Source organism: Lutra lutra, chromosome 14 (genome assembly GCF_902655055.1).
Source record: "Lutra lutra chromosome 14, mLutLut1.2, whole genome shotgun sequence".
NCBI lineage: Eukaryota > Metazoa > Chordata > Mammalia > Carnivora > Mustelidae > Lutra > Lutra lutra.
Genome location: NC_062291.1, coordinates 19,025,426 through 19,042,796, shown reverse-complemented (window position 1 = coordinate 19,042,796; position 17,371 = coordinate 19,025,426). Strand labels below are relative to the sequence as shown.

General features: G+C 39.8%; 1 protein-coding gene and 1 pseudogene across 1 annotated transcript in view; both read left to right on the top strand.

The window, feature by feature from the left end:
* Positions 1-17,371, top strand: part of PCDH15 (protocadherin related 15) — a 1,821,443-nt gene that overhangs the window by 178,678 nt on the left and 1,625,394 nt on the right. The window lies entirely within an intron of this gene.
* Positions 1-17,371, top strand: part of LOC125084364 (zinc transporter 6-like) — an 80,417-nt pseudogene that overhangs the window by 8,034 nt on the left and 55,012 nt on the right.

The following is a 17,371-nucleotide window of genomic DNA, read 5'->3' as shown; positions in this document are numbered from 1 at the left end:
CCCTGCTCCCCCTTTTTTCTCTATTCTACATTTTGGGAAATTCCCTTTGACTTGTTATTTTAACTCTTCAATTTAATTTTTAATCTTTTTTTTAAATTTCAGAACACTTCTGTGAATGTCTTATTTTTATAGTATCTTGTTTTTTGGAGTCATTTTTGTTGAAAAGAATGTTAATTATGTGTATATACACATAGGTGTGTACTTGTGTGTATAGAGAGCATGCTACTCTCATTCTTGGACGAGACATTTTCTCTAGGACTTAGTCTCTTCTTATTGGCGTGGCTTTGTGTCTCTGCCGTGTTGAAGGTCTTGTCAAGTATCTGGTGACCCTCATTAGTTCCTTTGCACTGTGGAGAATGAGAAAGTGAAGGTGAACTCTGCATGTAGGGCTAGTCGAACTCTGGTGGGCCCCGGGCAGAGAGGATACTCTAATTTGTGTTTGCAGGTGAACCTGTGTTCATCTGTGTTCACATGTATTCATCTGTGTTTGCAGGTGAGGTCTGACCTCCAGTATCCCAGGTGGCATGGAACAGAAGTGTTTGGTGTCTGGCTGATTGATAGAAAAATGTCAGTTAAAACGCTGGTTTCTGGGGCGCCTGGGTGGCTCAGTCCTTAAGCTTTTGCCTTTTGCTCAGGTCATGATCCCAGGGTCCTGGGATTGAGTCCTGCGCTGGGCTCCTTGCTCGGCGGGAAGCCTGCTTCTCCCTCTCCCACTCCCCCCGTTTGTGTTCCCTGTCTTGCTGTGTCTGTCAAATAAATAAATAAAACCTATAAAAAACAAAACAAAGCACTCTGGGTTTTGGTTGGTGCCTTCCTCTGCATCTGGTAAGCCTCTGGTTATTCTTCGGTTTCATTTTTCCAAGGAACAGCTTCACTCTGATCTCAGGGTGGAGGGGGTTGGTTGCATAGCTGCTTGGCCTGGGTCAAAGAACCTCGAAGCCCCACATAGAGATTTGTACCAGATTCTGCGGTTTCCAGCCCCTTCTCACATCCTGCATTTGCAAGCCCACAATGCCTCCATTTATAAAGTCTCTGGAATTTTTACATGTTTTTTGTACTTAATTATTTTTGGTAGAGCTTGATGAAGCATGTTTTATTTCTCACCACATTTTCTTGAAACCCCAAACAATTTTTATATAAAGGAAATCACAAGAATGTGATTTATCCCAGCTGTTTTAGTGCAGTTCACCTGCCTGTGTGCCTAATTATTTTATGCAATTCTGGCTTTGGCATATAGGTTGATACCACTAATATCTCCATCTTAAAGATAAAGAAGCTGGGGCTCAACGTGGTTTGAGTATTTGCCCATTTGTCCCAGATGGACAGCAACATTGGGATAGAGCCCCTCTTTACCCTTGCCTTTTGGTGATAGGAAGGGGTTCAATGATACTTTTCTCTGAATGCGAATCTTCATCCCTTTTACTCACTGTAATTTAGATAATTCTCCAGGGAGGCAGAAAAGAAGAAGCAAGAAAATCAAGGTGTTCAGCCTCCAATTTAGGAACTTAAACAGACTTTTCTGCCTCATTAAGCAAACATTGAAGAAAGAAGAGAAAAAACAAGCCATTGACACTGACATTTCTATATATTTTCAAACTCAGACATCCCAATAGGCATGATTGGAACTTTAATTTTCCCCTTCTTTTTTGACAGCTTCATTCATCTTTAATCTTCATGTTAATTTTTTTTCACTCACCTCGATTCACTCTCCATTAAATGCTATGCACACTTGCCTATAGTATAAAAACAGGATATTTTGTTTTAAATAGCTTTAGCTTAACTCCTATTTTTTTTTCATTTGTCATAGGATGGATGTGTGTTTAAACATCATTTGACGTAGTTATGTATGCTTTACAGTGTTCTCAACTAAATTTCTAGCAGATATGTTATTCACCACTTAGCCATTTTTAAGCAAATGGATGAAAGAAGGCTGCCACTCCTAATGTTGAAAGCACCGGTCACATGAGAGCAGTTACGGACTCCAGCATATTTCCATCCCTGTCACTGGAGCAGTGTTGGATTTTAAATCCCCTTTCCCTTTTTTGGCAAGAGATTTTAATTTCCAGCAAACTTGGGCAGTTTCTCTCTTTTACTTTTTTAATCAGCCCAAAGGAAATGTTTTAAATTTTGAAAATTTACTTGAATTAAATGTCCTTTGATTTAAAAAAAAAAAAAAAAAGTTGCTGGTACAGCTGTCTGGGGCCCAGACCTCATGGTTGCACAGGTCACTGCTGAGGGATCAGGACCAGAGATCACGCTGAGTTCCTTCAGGTGCAGGTGGGGAGCATCCAGACCCTCCGCTGGTCCTAGAGACCTCTGGCTAGTGCCCACATGGAGCTCTCTTGGGTGCAGGCGGGGAGCGCAGTTCAGACCCGGCTCTCACGGGTGCGAGTAGAGCACAAAAGGCTGTAGCTCTAGAGAGCACAGGCTGGCACCCACACCAGACTCCCTCATGCAGGGGCGGGAGTGCACCCAGCTAAGCGGTGGTGCAAGCAGCAGAAAGCCGGGAGATCAGGGGCCACGGACTGGATGCTTTGCCAGACTTTCTCTGGCACGGGTGGTCCCCAGCAGTGGCCGTCCTGGGTGTGTGGACTTAGGCCCGTGCCCGTGACCACCCGATTCCACCAGTTGCCCCTTAAGATTTTTGGCTCTTTTTGAGTGCTTTTAACCAGACTCTAGGTTAATGTTGGTCCCCAATCACAGGGCACTTTCTTATTGGGGTATTACTTTCCAATGGGTCAGTTCTGGTGGCTCCCCTCACTTCTGTTTATCCTCCAATATCAGTGCTATCATTCCCATCCACTTTACCTCTCTACTGGTGTCTTCTGCCCCCGTGGAGATCCAGAAGTGTATAATCCTACATCTCAGTCTGATTCCATGGGTGTTCAGAGTGTTCTGGTAGATATTTAGCTCACTTTAAGGGACCAGTTAAAACCGGGTCTCCTACATCTATGTCATTTTACCCCCCACCCTAAAAATTTTGTTTTAGTATGAGGAGTATCTGCATGTGAATGGTTGATTCTAGAATTATCTTCCATATTCCTGACTAGAGCTGACAAGTAGCAATTTTTGGGAAATAGGTGACTTATTACAGTGGATAGCAGTGTAAGTATATTGATATATGCTTATGAGATAGAAAAGTCTTTAAAATTAAAAATGCTACTACTCCCTCATTACGTTGGCCAAAATAACCAGTAAATTCTAAAATGTTAATTTCTCTATCCTGTGTTTTCTTTTTATCCTGGATTTCATACTGCAATAACAATGCCTTTTTTTTCTTGCTCTGATATGTTAATTCCAGGGGCACATGCATGGCTTAGTTGGTTAAGCACCTCTTGATGTTGACTCAGGTCATGATCTTGGGCTCCTAGGATAGATCCCCATGCCAGGTTCTGTTCTTAGCCCAGAGTGTGCTTGTCCCTTTCCCTCTGCTCCTCCCCCTGCTCCCCTTCTCTCTCTCTCTCTCTGAAATAAATCTGAAAAAATGTTAATTCTAATCTTCTGCTTTTTTAACATTGGAGCAATATATGCTGTAAGATGATCATTACTTCAATACCTTTTTTTTTTTCAGATTTTATTTATTTGACAGAGAGACAAATCACAAGTAGGCAGAGTAGCAGGCAGAGAGGGGGAAGCAGGCTCCCTGCTGAGCAGAGAACCCAATGCAGGACCCAAGGCAGACACTTAACTCACTCAGCCACCCAGGTGCCCATTACCTTGGTATCCTTGAAAGTAAGAGTAATCTGATCAAATTGTACTGTTTAATTTTAATTTTCAATGTGTTCAACCATAGGTAAAAGTGGAAAGAACAGTAGGAGTATCTGTACCTTCACAGTCTCAACCATCAGTATCACTTGCCATATGATACATCGTGATTGAAATATATGGTTTGATGCTTTGGCTGAATTAAAACTTTAACAAAGCTAATTTTGAGTCATAGAGATAAGGCTTTGCCCATTCACAGATGATAAAGATGACAAAAATGAATTTGTCACAAATTCACCCATGATTTTCTAGTAGTTGTCTTTAAGTATTTGTATCTTGGCTCCCTGTGGGGTTTATTTTGTATATGATCTAAGGAATAAATAAAAATTTATTTTATAAAGTGATAATGAGTTTTTAAAACCATGTATTAAGAGACCTGTGTTCATACCCTCAATTTCTCAATGCACAGATTTATTTCAGATTCCTTATTCTGTTCTGTTAATAGTTCTCTGTGCGCACACCACAGTGGTTCAGTTAATGAGGCTTATATGTAGTCTGGTAGAGGAAGCTGTCCTTTCTCCTCTTTGTTCCTTTTATAAAACATTTTTCCTTTTATGATTTTTTTTCAACACAACTTTATAATCAACCTGTCTAGCTTAAGCAAACAGTAAATATAAGAGCAATCACATACATAGAAAAGCTTGATACTGGTGTTACTATCATTAAAGACAGTTGGGGAGAATGAGTATCTTCTTGACCCCTTCTGGTCTTCTGTAGAAATATTGAATGCCATCCTATTTATCGAACTCTCTTGGTATCACTTGACACTTCAAATCTTTTTTTATAGCAATCCCTGTAGGTTTGGCATACTTTAAAAGTCCCCTTCCATTTTTTTTTTTTTTTTTTTTTTGCTATTGCTATTAAAAATTGAATCACTCCTTCCTTTCTAATATCTTTATTTCTTTATATATAGGATAGGTTTTGACTTTTGTACATTACTATCCTGCTTCTATACTGAAATACTTTATCAAAACAAGTTTGGGGTTTTTTTGTTTGTTTGCTTGTTTTGCTTCTCCATGTAATTTATCAAAACCCAAGACCTTGAGATCATGACCTGAGCAGAAACCAAGAGTTGAGACACTTAACCAATTGAGCCACTCAGGTGCCCCATATTGGTTGTGATTTTTTTAAAGCAACATTAACATTATCTGGTTTTGAAGATGAAATTCCTCTGTGAAAATATGAGACTGTACCTTTTTGGAATGTGGGTTAGGATATAGTTCTTAGATAAATTCCATTTCTTTTAGAAAATTGGAATTTAAAATTTCTATCTCTACTGGTATCAATTTGGTGAATTACATTTTCTGATAAAAGTAGTCTGTTCATCTTGGTTCCTTTTCTTCTCTCTTCCTTCCTTTTGGTCTTCCTAAATTTGTCTTGTAAAATTTCCAGTGTATTGAGTTATTAACCCTTGTTCTTGCTGGTGTCTTAGAGCCTTCACATCTTTTTGTTTTTATTTTTTTATTTTTTTAAAAGATTTTATTTATTTATCTGACAGACAGACATCACAAGTAGGCAGAGAGGCAGGCAGAGAGAGAGAGGAGGAAGCATGCTCCCCATGGAGCAGAGAGCCCGATGTGGGGCTCGATCCCAGGACCCTGGGATCATGATCCGAGCTGAAGGCAGAGGCTCCAACCCACTGAGCCACCCAGGCACCCCACATCTTTTTATTTTTTAAATTTTATAGATATTTTTCCCCAAAGAAACTACATGTTTACTTATTAGCTTAGTGTACTTTAATAGAAAAAAAATACTTCTGCTTGCAACTTGATTGTTTACTCTTATTCTGTTGGTTTGCTCTATTGCTGTTTTTCTAAATCTTGGGCTGTGTGTTCAATAAAATGTCCAAAAGAGCTACCTCATTATGTTGTTTGTCTCCTGTATGTGCTTATGTTTTTGTATCCATATGATTTGTTTTGCATTGAGAGAGTGTAAAAGAGTTGCCCAAAATCAGTTCACATTTGGTGATTTTTTTTAATCCATTATAATCCTTGTACTTTATGAAGACTGTTGCTTATTACTATATAACTTGGCATCCTACTTTGTTCCTCTTTATTCTTTGAATATGGACTTCTCAGATACCCATATCACTGCCCTAGTTAGTAGGATGCTCTTTAGGTTGTGATCTCTCTTCTTGCTTGACTTATTTCACTCACCATAACCTCCTCCAGTCCCATCCATGTTGATACAAAAGTTGGGTATTCATTCCTTTCTGATGGAGGCATAATACTCCATTGTATATATGGACCATATCTTCTTTATCCATTCGTCCATTAAAGGGCATCTTGGTTCTTTCCTCTTTATAATTGCTTTTTGTCTTGAGATTTGAGTTTTTAAAACATCTGCTCAATTCCTTCAAATATCTTTAATACTTTCTATAATTTGATCTGAATTTTTAAAATAATATGTGTTTATAGCATTTGTTTCTCATTCATTTCAAACTAGATGTGTTCTGTAATACCATAATTTGTAAATAAAATTTCCATGTCAACTGTTAAGGATCACTGTGCTTACTCAAAAGTATTTTTTTTAAGATTTTATTTATTTATTTGACAGAGAAAGATCACAAGTAGGCAGAGAGGCAGGCAGAGAGAGAGAGAGAGAAGCAGGCTCCCTGCTGAGCAAAGAGCCCGATGTGGGGCTCGATCCCAGGACCCTGAGATCACGACCTGAGCTGAAGGCAGTGGCCCAACCCACTGAGCCACCCAGGTGCCCTCAAAAGTACTTTTAAAACTGTAATGAAAACAGAAGGACAAACACACAAATCAATGTTTGGTACATTGTTATGGGAGAATGCAGGACATTTATTTTGAGAGTGAAATTTGATAAATTATTTTGCCTCTTCTATAAGCATTTTCAGCACTCCAGTCTTTTTTTTTTTTTTTAAGATTTTATTTATTTATTTGACAGAGAGAAATCACAAGTAGGCAGAGAGGCAGGCAGAGAGAGAGGAGGAAGCAGGCTCCCTGCTGAGCAGAAAGCCTGATGTGGAGCTTGAACCCAGGACCTGGGATCACGACCTGAGCCGAAGGCAGCGGCTTAACCCACTGAGCCACCCAGGCGCCCCAGCACTCCAGTCTTTACCAGATTTGAGTAGTGCCTGCCATCAGCAGAAGCAGACCATGGGCATTTGCTGCTCTGGAATGCATCTGACTTGAATTTGGAGGACATGTGGAGAGTGACAGGTGGTCTCATTGTCCTCAGGCATGACGAGTGTTAGTTATCAAAATGGGTGTTCAGAGTCCAGGATTGCCTTGTGCTGGAAATGAGCCAGAGGCTTGGTTTGTCTAACTTATGTTTGCATCTGTAATCCCAGAGTCCTTTCACTGGACAGGACCTGGGACAGGAACCACTGTCCTCAGGTCTAAAGGCACTGCCAGCCATTGGCCAGCTTCCAACTTCTGATCTGAATTGGGAAGGAGGAAATAAGGAGAGGTTTCTAAAGGGTACAGACTTTCTACTGTAAAATGAATAAGGTCTGAGGAGCTAACCTATGACATGGTAGCCATAGTTGATAACACTGTTGGTGTAATGGAAATTTCCCAAGAGTAGAACTTAAACTTACTCACCAAGTAAGTTACACATGTGAGGTGATGGATGAATGAATGAAGTGAAGGAAATCCTTTCCTATTGTATACATATCAAATCATCACATTGTACACTTTAAGTATCTTGAGACTCTATTTGTAAATTATACCTCAAGAAAGCAGGGAGTGGCAGAGGAGACAAACCACATTGAATCTCCTGGTGCTGACAGAACTCTGCTGGGGATATGGGCACTGCCTCAACCTCTGAGAGCAATCCATTCTGTCCCATTCATGCCCAGAGCAACTGAAAGATAGGGTGGCCTAGAAAGAGGCCATCCTCTCACAATTTGCATTCCTTGTTGGGGAATTCAGCTGTGTCCATGTCTTTTCTTGCGGGTATTTGTTATCTTGATATAGCATTTTCCAATTAGCCCCATAACTAAATAGCCCCATGCAGAAATAGACACCATCTTGTACTTGAAATCCACATTTTAGAAACCTATGTTCCTCCAAGATGCTTAAAAGTAAAGCCATTTATATAGCTATTAAAATTTGTGGAACATACAAACATTCTCACATAATCTTTGGCTTAACTAAATTCTTATTATTTGCTCAGCTTGGTCAGCCTGATGCACATCAAGATATAAGCTGCATGGCCCTCTCATCCAGTAGGTGGTAAGGCTTCTAGCTTTGAATAGGTCCTCCATTAAGAAGCTCCTACAGGGAAAGCAGTTAACACCCCTGCCCTAATCAGAGGATTTTTTTTTTTCCTTTTGCCTCTTTAAGTCTAATTATTAGCTTTGGACACTGTGTGTGTGTGTGTGTGTGTGTGTGTGTGTGTGTGTGTGTGTGTGTGTGTATGCGTATGCGCATGGTGTGCCTAAGTGGTCATGGTCCATCTTTCCCCCAAACACTTATTTCTTCTAACCCTGCAAGGCATGTATGTATGCAGACTCTATTTCTCACCAATATCCTTACAGGTTGGCATGTTACTATTTAAGTGATGTGACAAGATTTGAACACTCCCTCTGTCTATACAACCATGTCTGGTACCCTTCAGTTACCAATGACTTCATCTGACCAATGGCACTGCTGTTGCTTTTTCCTCCTTTGCTCTTCCCCCACAGGCCAGTCCCCTGGTCCCAGGTCACTCTGTTGTCCTTGCTGTCAAACCATGCTCTGGAAACCTCGCTGCCATGTGTGAGCCAGGGAGTCTGTGGGAAGGTGAGCTAGAAATTGGAAGTCCAGGGCCAGAGTGGGATTCTACGGTTAGAAATGGAAGACAATTTCTGAAGAAACCTATCTAACTCAAGTTGAGTTGATAGAATAGATAGAAGTAACCAAGAAGCACAGGTTTGCAGAGCCAACTAAGTCAAAAGGGAGTATTTCCTAATCAGGTAAAAAGTTGAAACCTCAGTCACCCAAGGATGTAGGAATTCAAAAGACCCAGGAAAGGAACTGCAGGCAGAAGTACACAGATCTGAGAAAAAGAGCCCTTATTAAGGAGAACACCTGAAGATTCACATGAATTTTTCTAACCTATACAAGTGATATAAAGCAAAGTTGGGGATGAGAAAAATCCACGTTCACCTTGTGGTCTGTGTTCCTTTATTTCCATAGGGTATAGTTGGAATAGTCCGCAGAATATCTTGGGAGAGGTTGGTGAGGGAGAAAGAGTTCCTGGTAGAACTAAGCAAGAAGAATTCTTAGTGTTTTTCTTTTTTTTTTTTTTCCCTTGCATCACCCCTCAGATTAAAATCATACATATCTGCTGCTAAATAATACAGAGTGACATTAAAGATACATGTTGCTTACTAATACTTGAATGAATGCAAATTTTATATTGAGAACTTTTACCTCAGTCCCAAATGTAACATTTAAACAGTCCCCAATAATACAATAAATGTCAGAGCAATCACTTTGATCAAATGTAACAGTCTTTCTAGAGAAGAAATTTGAACTTTGTTTAAACAAATACATTTGAAGTAATTTTCTTTGTTGTCTATTCTTAGTCCCCAGGAAAGTGTGATTAATAAAACAAAGATTAAAAATGATTAAGTAACTTGCAGATTTAGGATGGTTTACAAGGTGATCTCTTTAGGAAACTTAATAACTCTTGTTCTAGGGACCACATTTTATGCCTAGGTGTGGGTTGAAGCTGGACAGAAGTGAGCCATGTTCTGTTCTGAGTTCTGTGGTCCTCCTCTTCAGCCGTTCATCTGCGTTGTTTGTAACACGTCCGTACTTGATGCTGAGGAAGAAGTTGTAGGAGTCATAGGTCCTTAGTGTTACTTTGTTGACTCATACTGATGCACTTGGGCAATACTGTGAACTGTGACATTTGTTTTCTTACATGCCTGTGTTCTCATCTGAAAGAGGTCTACCCCAGCTGGTTATTGGGCTACACGGTACACACTCAGTCTCCTGGTCCACCCATGCCCAGCCCACCCTACACCGAGTTGCTTTAACATTCTCGACCTTTGTGTCCCTAACAAAGGTTGATTTTTGCGGGCTTCCAGGTTGGAAACGATCTGTCAATTACTGTTACCCTGGGGTATATGCTGCTAAACAGGATTTATGACAGGATTGTTTTTAATCCTAATTAGATATGAGACCTCTTTGTTAGTCATTGACTAAGGTTATCACGTTTGACCCGCAAATTATACCCGAGAGGAGACCACCTTGCTTGTCCTCGATTCCTCAATCATTCCCTGATAACATATTAAAATCCATGCCTCTGGAGGTCAATTTGTGGTTTGTCACTCTTGAACTTTATAGGAATAAAATAGCAAAATATACTGCACTCCCATCTCTTCATTAATGTTGTATGGAGTTCTCTTCTATAAAACTTTCTGCTTACTATTATTTATGATGCCCTTGAATAATTCTAGTTACAAGGCTCTTATAAAATTAGTATCTAATTTTATAAACTCTCTAAGCTGTAATTTCTAGATATGGTAATTTCAATTTTTTATTATGTTAGTCACCATATAGTACATCATTATTTTTTGAGGTAGTGTTCCATGATTCATTGTGTATAACACCCACTGCTACATGCAATCCGTGCCCTCCTTAATACCCATCACCAGGCTCACCCATCCCCCATGCCCCTCTCCTCTAAAACTCTCATAGTCCATAGTCTCTCATCATTCATCTTCCTCTCCAATTTCTCCTCTTCATTTTTCCCTTCCATCTCCTAATGCCCTCCATGCTATTCCTTATGTTTCACAAGTAAGTGAAACCATATGATAATTGACTTTCTCTGTTTGATTTATTTCACTCAGCATAATCTCCAGTCCCATCTATGTTGGTGCAAAAGTTGGGCATTCATCCTTTCTGATGGCTGAGTAATATTCCATTGAGTATATTGACCACATCTTCTTTATCCATTCATCTGTTGAAGGGCATCTCTGCCCTTTCCATAGTTTGGCTATTGTAGACATTGCTGTAGTGAACATTGGGGTGCATGTGCCCCTTTTTCTCACTACATCTGTATCTTTGGGGTAAATACCCAGTAGTGCAATTGCTGGGTCACAGGGTTGCTCTATTTTTAATTTTTGAGGAACCCGCACACTGTTTTCCAAAGTGGCTGTACCAATTTGCATTCCCACCAACAGTGTAAGATGGTTCCCTTCCTCCAGTTTTTATTTTAAATTATTTTTATATACCAGTTTAACCCTCCACAGGTTTCTCTGTTGTATTTTTTCTCTTATTTGTAAATGAGGTTAAGGTTGGCCTTGAGATTGGCCAAATGCTTTCCATTTCCTTTGTTAATAATCACTCCTAATAAGATGTTATTTACCTCCTCTTTATATTCTTACAGTTCTGCCACAATATGAGCTATATTCATTATACTGTGAAGGTTTACCCAAGTAAAACTACCTTTTCTTCTCTTTTCTTTTCTTTCTTTCTTTTTTTTTAAGATTTTATTTATTTATTTGACAGAGAGAGACACAGCAAGAAAGGGAACACAAGCAGGGGGAGTGAGGGGGGAGAAAGCCGGCTTCCCATGGAGCAGGGAGCCTGATGCAGGGCTTGAGCCCAGGACCCTGGGATCATTTCCTGAGCCAAAGTCAGATGCTTAATGATTGAGCCACCCAGGTGCCTCAAAACTATCTTCAAGAAAGAAAAAAGCCAGATCCCCCAGCTAACCAACATGTTGCAACTCTGTTTTGTTTTGCTAATTGTGTGATTTCTGACAAGAGTTCTCAGTTCTATTGTCTGTCGAAATCTCTTGCCAGTTTTCATATTCTTTGCTGTCTTATTTATTAGCAAGAAATTAGGTTTAATAGGATTTTCAAGATGTAATCCTGTTCTTTTCATTAGTTGTTAAAAAATTTACTCTGGCATTATCCAGGTGTCTCCAGCAGGGTCTGAACTCCCTCTGATTGTGACACGCAATCCAGCATCTAGTTGGTCATAGTGGCTCAATGGAAGAATACGTTCTCAGCCCCAAATGCTTACAGCCATGGACAAGATTCATTTAAATTATGTAAGCTCTTTACTTTCAGTGCTCTTGCTTGTAAAATGGGATAAAATTTCCCAACTCTTCATGTTGATATTACAGTTGACTATGATGTGAGCATCCCCTAAAATTGAAAAATAGTCTTTAATCCTATTAACTGAATGTCCTGATCATCATGCTTCTGACCTTAATTTTAGCTTTGATATTACATTGCTACTATGTAAACTGCCTCTATTTTATAGACCTGGAATCTATTAAAAAGTTAGCTTTGTAACCACCTATGAACTTCTTTCTCATCTTAATCCTAAAGAAGCCTTTGGTTCTGACACAGCAATGATTGTGTGTGTGTGTGTGTGTGTGTGTATTTTCACAGATTTGTGCCTGTTAGCAAGGATATTTTAAAAAGTTAAAAAAAAAACTAGATAATTTTAGTCTTAGCAAATGAGACGCAAATAAAGACGGCTTTTTTTTTTTTCCTTAGATCTAGCTTATACTGAGTCACATGAACAACTGTAAGGTCTGTGATCTAGTGGAAGGAGCATTGGAGTAGCCTTAGCACATAGGTTGGATCCTAAGCCCTGATAAAACAAGCTGTATTCAACATCAAGAGGATGGGTGAATTTTAATTAATCTATAGAGTTCATATTAGTAAAAATACACACAGTTAACAAACAGAAATATACATACTTTTTAACTTAAAAAATTTTAAAGGGAGATAATTGTTTTTAATATAAAACTAAGGTCATTATAGAAGATAATAGTACAAACCCCTTTAAGTACTACTCGATTGACCAAAAATTAATTTTTTCATATATTAAACATACAAACAAAACCTGATAGTTGAAATAGCTGTATATCTCTCATTAGTTTTGTTCATTAACTAACTTACCCAAAATTGCACAATAAAACATCAGAGCTGTGTTTTAAATCCAGGGAGTTTGACCTAGAGGCCGTGTTTTTTTTTGTTTTTTTTGTTTTTTTTTTTTTGTTGTTGTTTTAATTTAACAGACAGAGATCACAAGTAGGCAGAGAGGCAGGCAGAGAGAGAGAGAGGAGGAAGCAGTCTCTCTGCTGAGCAGAGTGCCTGAGGCGGGGCTCGATCCCAGAATCCTGAGATCTTGACCTGAGCCAAAGGCAGAGGCTCAACCCACTGAGCCACCCAGGCGCCCCCTAGAGACCATGAACTGAACCAATGCACCCTATTACCTCTTAATTCACTAGACTCTGTGTCTTCAAATGAGAAGTTAGAGTCCTAGTCTGTCTGAGGATTAAATGATTTCTTAGCACAGTGCCAAGGACAGAAAAATAATTCAACAAATGTTGTGGTTCACTGTACAATGCTTTTAGTTAGGTGGTTAATTCAGAAGATCCAGGATTAACCCCAAATTCATGGCCTCCAGATTAGTGTATGTTTTTCTGGTCAACTGCTACTCAAAGAGTAGGAATTACAGCAAATAGTTAAACCTCAAAGATGAACTTCCACATGAAAACTGAATTAGACTGATATCCAGTAATGGGTCAGATATCAAGTGGGGGGGGGGTAATATACCTTAAAAGAAATAGGAAACAACTACATGCAATTATTAGTCAAATTTAAGACACACTGGAGGACTTTACTATAAGCACAGATGAAAACCTGTCTGTATTCTTTGATGTGTGCAGATTGATGACCTATCTGCTAAACCAGGACATGGAGATCTGTGCCTTAGACTGGATTGGCTTGGTCCATCCCTCTTGTAAATATTAACTCTTCTGCTGTGGTTTTATTTTTCATGTACCTGATGAATAAATTATTTGAGCACCTTTCTGTATATTTCAAGGTCATGTGGAGAACTTCTGAAGAATACTCCTTTGAGCCTTTTGCCCATTAAAGATTGTCTTTATTTTTTGGTTTGTAGGATTGTATTAAGTATTCCTAATAGGACTTCATGGTCAGATACACCTCTTCCAAAAATCTGTTACATTCTATGCCTTTTTAAAAATTGTTAAATATCTTGGGCTGCCTGGGTGGCTCAGTGGGTTAAGCCTCCGCCTTCAGCTCAGGTCATGATCTCAGGGTCCTGGGATCGAGTCCCACATCAGGCTCTCTGCTAGGCAGGGAGCCTGCTTCCTCCTCTCTCTCTCTCTCTATACTTGTGATCTCTCTCTCTGTCAAATAAATAAAATCTTTAAAAAAAAAAGAAAAAATTTTAAATATCTTAATTTTAATGTAGTCAATATATTAGGTTAAAAAATATTTAGAGTTAGAAGTTTGTGTGCCTAACAGTTTTCACACCAAGTCATGAAGGTATTTATCCCTTTTTTCAATATTTTCAATATTTTACAGTTTTTCTTTTACATGTAAATCAATAATCTTAGATTCATTTCTGTGTAGAGTAGTAAGTAGAGGTCATGATTAATCTGTTTGAGAATCCAACTGATACAGCTAAATTCAGTTCCTCTACTATAGATTCAAGCAATCTGATTAAAATCATAGCATCTCTGTCTATGTATTTCTGTAAAGGTGCATACAAATGTGAAGTGGGATCAATAACATATGAAAATGCAAAAGGCCAAAAATATTAAGGGTAGCTTTTAGAACATGGAAGTCTTAAGGCTTCTACTGGTTACCAAAACATCGTGTGTTGTTGTTAGCAAAACAACAGTAACAGAAACACTCCCACATATGTCAGGTCATGAGATTTATGCAAAGATAACCTTTATTAGAAACATAAGTCTTTTCTATCAGTGTTAACTTTAGAAATGACACTGGGAATCCTAAACCTTCCTCTGATTGAGACCCCTCCCAGTTATACACTCTCGCTCAGTCTTCACTAATAACCATTGTAAGGGTTGGGTTTAAATTTCATAACACTAATTTATTCCTCATTTTTTAGAATTTCCAATGTTAGCCCCTATTTTTGGCAGACCAGTCCTGTAACACTACATGAGGTAACAGGATCTGGAGTACTAATAACATACATTGCCACTTATTTTGAAGTTTGCACGCAGTAGGTGCCCAGTATGGTATTAAACATAAGGATTATTTGCTACCTTATCTTACAAAGCAGCATAAATGAGACAGTTGGTGATGAATTGTTTAGTTACTTTTAGAAAGACATTTTTTATTGGGGGTACTTTGCTGTTGTTTAAGAAATGTTAATTTTTACCTTTCGCAAGTACAGAAATACATTTTAAGAACTTCTAAAAAGGGTGAGATCTAGGATCATGTCTGAATAGTAATTTTAAGAAATTTCCATTAAGTAAATAAGTATTGATTTATTGCCAGCAGGACGAAGAGGGACAGGAGTATCTGGGTTGTATATATCTGCTAATGAAAAGAAGCACTTTTGAAATGTTGAGGGAGGAATCTTCAAAAATTGCCTTTTCTGAAAAAGCATGATTTTAGAAGACTAAAACCAGTCAGAACCAGCTTCTCCAGAACTCTGAAATTAACCAAAGGCTTGTAACAGTCTGAGGAGCAAATGTTCAGAAACCCAGCTGAAACAGGCAGTAGTACCTCTAGCAGAATCTTATTAAAACTGTTGCTTTTTGGTGTTTTAACTTGCCCTGTTCACATCCAGCTCTTTGTATCTCTGAGATGGGCTTGGAAAACCTTAGCGTCGAAACCATGTTAGCTATGGTGACCAGCGTGGCTGACAGAACTTGTACAGGGGTTGATGGAATAGGGTTTTTCCTTCTCTGTATGTAAGGAGGTTTGAAACCTCCAGTCCTTCTTACAAAGTATGAAGTGAACACACTGGAAATTAACACCTCTTATTGGAGCTAGAACATGGGGAAAACACAGGACAAACCACTGCCTCCAAGATTCAAGAAGGACCAGTGAGTATGGGGTGTTGTGGTTTCCCGAGCAGACCCCAAGTGTAGGGAACCTAGACCAGGATTGACCTATTGCTGGAGGCTGAATGAGAACAGCCCTGAGAGTTAAAAACTCCACAGGAGGACTCCACATTAGGGACACCACACATTAGGGAGACCCTGACAATACTGTGAGATGTGCATCCAGGAGCTCCCAGAAAAGAAGGGAGAAAGGATCCCCTGTTCCCAGTGAGGAGAGTGGGAAAGGAACCACCTCGAACTACTCTGGAGTACTCAGTTCCTAGGACTGCATGCCCTGGAGGGAAACTAGTTAATCTGGGTCTAAATTACCTGAGTAATAGCAAGAGAGTCCAACTGACCTGGAGAAGAGAAAAAAACCCATCCAGCAAGCTCTAGTCTTCTATATGGAGGGAGGGAAATACTCCAATCAGATCTATGGCTGGCCATCTTGATAGCACACCCCCCGCCCCCAACAAAATGGGTAGGAAAAACCTGAAATTCACAGTCCAGGGACATAGATTAACTAAAAGACTGAGGTCTAACCACAGGACTATAGAATGTCTACCTCCCCACCACCACCACATCATAAAAGACCTATTTTAGCAGTTCCTTCTACTTGGTATGTCCAGTCCACCCCTCCTACCCCCAGTCAAGAAAATAATGAAAGGAATACCTAAGGCAAATGACAGAATTTTGAAGGGACATAGCAAGCCTCAGGAGCAGGCATGGAAGGGGTGTTGGAATTCTCAGGAATTCTCAGGGAATTTTTGTAAAACTGATACATTAGTAGCTCCAATAGACAAGACAACATGTAAGACGGAGGGGTGATGTAATCAGAAGGGTGGAAATCCTAAAAAGGAACCTAAAAGAAAGGCTAGAGATAAACGCAGAAGTGAATACTATCATTGGGCTTTTGAGTGGACTGAACATGGCTGTGGAAAGGAATCTGAGCTGGAGGATTGATCTGGATCTTTTTAGAGGAGAAGAGCATGCTTAGGCTCGATTTCTTATCTGATGAGAAGTGTGAATGGTCTATGCAGCACACACAAGCCGGCCTGGATCAGTCCACATTCATCCAACCAGCAGACTTGGGCTGTAAATAAACGTGGACAAGGACCACGGACCGCTTGCTAGTTTCCACAGCTGTTAGCTCAGGGGCCATGCAGAAGCAGGGTGACTAGGTTCTGTCAGACCCCCATTCAGAGGTGCAAGCCTAGTTCCATTTCTAGTTTGTCTCTTTCACTTGTGGGGTGTGTGTGTGTGTGTGTGTGCGTGCACGTGTGCGTGTGTGTGCATGTATGCTTCCCCCAAGAAAACGCACTGCAGCAATCTATGAAGGTCGCTTTGGGTTAATTTTTTTTAAAAGGAAACCAATTTCAATTCTTCTCATAGGAGGTTTCTGCATAAATGAGGATGGTTTTACGTAACAGATGTAATGCACGTTGTGTGTTGGTAGTGGCACTAGTGAGACTCTGCAGGTCCATCAGTCATCTTGTTGCTGTTCTGTCACTAACGTTTGTATAACTATTTCCTACCACACCAGAGCTTCAAGAATCTCACTGATGACCATGATCTTTCCCAAACCAACAAGACCTTGGGCCTCCAATCCGCAATGGGGGAGAATGCCCTCACTCCTCTGTCCTGCCTTAACACCCTTGAGGACCGCAAGGGTCCCTCTGGTGCGTTCTCTGTCCCCAGAGCCCATCTCAGCCAATGCTGACTTGGGGAGAGAAATGCCAAAAATCTCAGGACTTTCCTTTCTCTCTTGTTACGGTTCATATCACTTGGTATTACT